Genomic DNA, 3499 nt, shown 5'->3' with positions numbered 1-3499 from the left:
TTCTAGAATTGTAGAATTTCCACTCAGCCAGCCTTCCCGTGGTTCTGGATGATATTCATTTTGTCTTTTAGTTGTAGCTTTAATGTGGCTGTGAGCGGCAGCACGTTCAGGTGTTTACCTAATTCCGCCACTTTCTTTTCTTTATAATATCTTTATCTGGTTTTGGAATTAGGGTAATGCAAGCCTCGTAAAAAGAGCTTAGAAGTGTTCTTTCCTCTTGGGTTTTTTGGGATAGTTTGAGGAGAATAGGAGCTAGTTCTTCTTTGAATATTTGGTAAAACTTCCCTGTGAATCCATCTGAACTGGGGCTTTGTTTGCCGGGAGTTTTTTTTCTTTTAAATTACTGCTTCAATTTCATCAGTAGTTATCAGCCTATTAAGGTTTTCTGATTCTTCCTGATTGAGTTTTGAAAGGCTGTATTTTTCCAGGAATATGTCCATTTTGTCCAGGTTGTTCTGTTTGCTGGAATAAAGTCCTTCGTAGTATTTTTTTAAAAGTGATCCTTTGTATTTCTGTGGGGTCAGTTGTTATTTCACCTCTTTTTTTTTCCTTTCTGATTTTGTTTATTTGGGTCCTCTCTCTTGGTTCCTGGTGAGTCTGGCTAGAAGTTCATCAATCTTGTTTATCCTTTTTAAGACCCTCACAGTTTCTTTATAGATAAATGTTTTTGTAATGTGAAATAAACTTGAAGTTTAATTTGAAGATTGTGTATGGCCCCTGTGGAAATATCTAGTCAGGATTAAGTTACTGAACTGACTTTGGTTCTATAACTGGTCATTCAATATAACTGAGACCATGTGACTTCACAGTTTGCTTGCACTATGCCTAGGCACATGTCTTAGATTTTTCTCTAATAAATGCACTCAGTGCATTCTTTTACCCAATGTTCTCATCATACCAGAAAATGTCAATTTGCTAAAATGGCTGCTGCTAGCAGGGCTCTAAAATGCCATGGGTCAACATTTCATCTTAGAATGGATTTAACAGTTTATTTCTGGAGACCACTGCTTCCACTCAGTGAACTCCAAGACTGTGAAGAGCACTGATTTTGTGTTCATGTATGTGTGGGGTGAAGCATATTTTCTTCATCAGTATTTATGGATATGCTTCATGACAGTCCATTTAAAGGTGTAGGAGTCAATCCAAATATTTGCATTTGAAAGTTACTAGTAGGTAATGGTTCTTAGACCAAGATTCTAGAAATATTTCCTCAATTGAGAAAGAGAGTCACTATTTACAATGCTAATTCATTCTCATGTTGATAGTAGAGAATTTTCTTACTTATTAGAGGTCATTTTGCTTCTATTAGACATTTGGCAATTTTTAAATTAGACAGAAAAATATGTTTGTCAACATGGACCACCCATGGTCTAGATTATGAAACCCATTTATTCAAGAAAGAGCCTCTGAGGCAGAGCTGCCTCAAACAGAGTGTCAAACTGCATCGTGAAGGCCGGGGAGGGTTCGGGGGCGGGAGGTAGGGAGGTAAGAGATCAACCAAAGGACTTGTATGCATGCATATGTGCATAAGCAATGGACATAAGACACTGGGGAATAGGGGAGGCTAGGGGACTGTCTAGGGCGGGGGAAAAAATGGACACATATGTAATACCCTTTGTAATAAAAAATAAAATTAAAAAAAAAAAGAAAGAGCCTCTGAGCCCTTTATATCTCTGGACTCGATTTACCCACATTCTTATGAAGACTGATGATGGATTTCTAGTCTATAGGAACCCCAGATGTGGAGGCTGGGTGGGTGAAGGAGAGAGCAGATACAGGGAGCCACACTGGTAGGCAGCAGGAAATGATGGCCGACATTGAGACGGACACCATAAAACACTTTACATTCTAAAAATGACAGTAATTTTGTATCATAGTTTAAGATCACAGAGTATAGGAGCAGTCTTTTCTCTCTCAGTAGCCCTTGAGAGTGACACTGTATGGCACCAGTGGTTTCTAATGATGATTCCTGGAGTTTTAGGGTTTTGTGTTCAAGGGATACCAAGCAGGTGGGCCTATGCTGCACCTTCAGCTCTCTCTTCTTTTTATCTATTTTGTATGTTAGAATTCTAAAAAAGGGCTTCTCAGTTAAAATGTGTATTTGAAAGCCAACAATTTATAGTTTGGTTCCACAATGGGCTGAGTCATAAAGAAAGATTAAATTATGCTCAGCATTCTTTGTATAAAAGGCAGAGAAGATATAAAACATTACAGAAATATTTGCATTAAAATGGTGAAAATAAAAGTTTGGCGTGGTAAGCTCTAGGTAAATAGTATTTGTTGAATCAATGCATTACTAAATGCAGAGAGATAAACTCAATATATTAGAAAAGCTGCCTTCCTCCACATCACTGAATAAGTAAGGTGTGGCTGAATGTGCCTTATTCATGTGAACAAGGCAAGACTGAAAATTCTTCTGTGTTGAATTTTCCTGTGTTTATAGGTACCTGGGTTCAATTTTCCAAGAGCAACTCAAACAGAGAAGTGACAACATTTGGCAAGGCACTTGTCAGAAGTGCCCTCAAATGTCATTCTGCAGTCTTTAAAACATCTCTAAGAAATCTATCATCAAAGTATGTAGAGTGAAAGTCGATTGTCCATTCTCTTGAAGATGTGGAAATTGAGACAAAAATCAGCTCTGAAGGTAAGTGTAGTTTAATTTGTCTATATAATTAATATACTTAATTAAAGAAAAGGTGCTTATTTTCTTAAAGGCCATTGATTTGCTATTTTGTGCATTAAATGTCTATTGCCAAGAAGGAGGCAGAGCTAAACATGGAATCTGGTTGTCCATATATTTGAAATTGTAAAATACTACATGCATGTATGCAAATACAACATATTTATAAATAGATACCAAATAGAAATGTAGGTATATGTACATGCATATATGTATATATGTATATGTGAATGTATATATGCATATTTATAAAATATTAATATACCACTCAATGATTTAATACAGGGATTGGCAAACTTTTTGTGTAGAAGGCCAGATGGTAAACAGATTAGGCTTTGTGGGCTATCTGGTCTCTGTCACTACTCAAGACTGCTGTTGTTACTGTAAAGGCAGACACAGACAATATGTAAACTAATGTGGGGCTATGTTTCAATTTACAAAAACTGGTGGTTAAGTTTGGGCCATAGTTGTTGTTTGCCAACCCCTGGCTTATTACGATACAAACCTAGTGTTACTCCCACCCAGGACTAGAAGCACAATATTGCCAGCATTTCAGGAGCATCTTAGTGTCTGCTCCCAAATAGCCTCCCTACCCTCTTGCTCCTATCCTGACTTTTATGCTATTATATTCCTTGCTTTTCTTACAGTTTTATCTGCAAACATACATACATTAATGAATCATACAGTACCTCCCCTCCCCCCAGCATTTTCTTCATCAGATGCAGGAAGGGATAAATTGTTCATTACTGTAAAGAATTTCATTATGTGAATTCACTTTTCCATCCTAATGCTTGTAGGCATTTGATGGCCATTTTCTTT

This window comes from Myotis davidii, unplaced genomic scaffold (assembly GCF_000327345.1).
Source record: "Myotis davidii unplaced genomic scaffold, ASM32734v1 scaffold3, whole genome shotgun sequence".
NCBI lineage: Eukaryota > Metazoa > Chordata > Mammalia > Chiroptera > Vespertilionidae > Myotis > Myotis davidii.
This window is presented reverse-complemented; position numbering follows the sequence as displayed.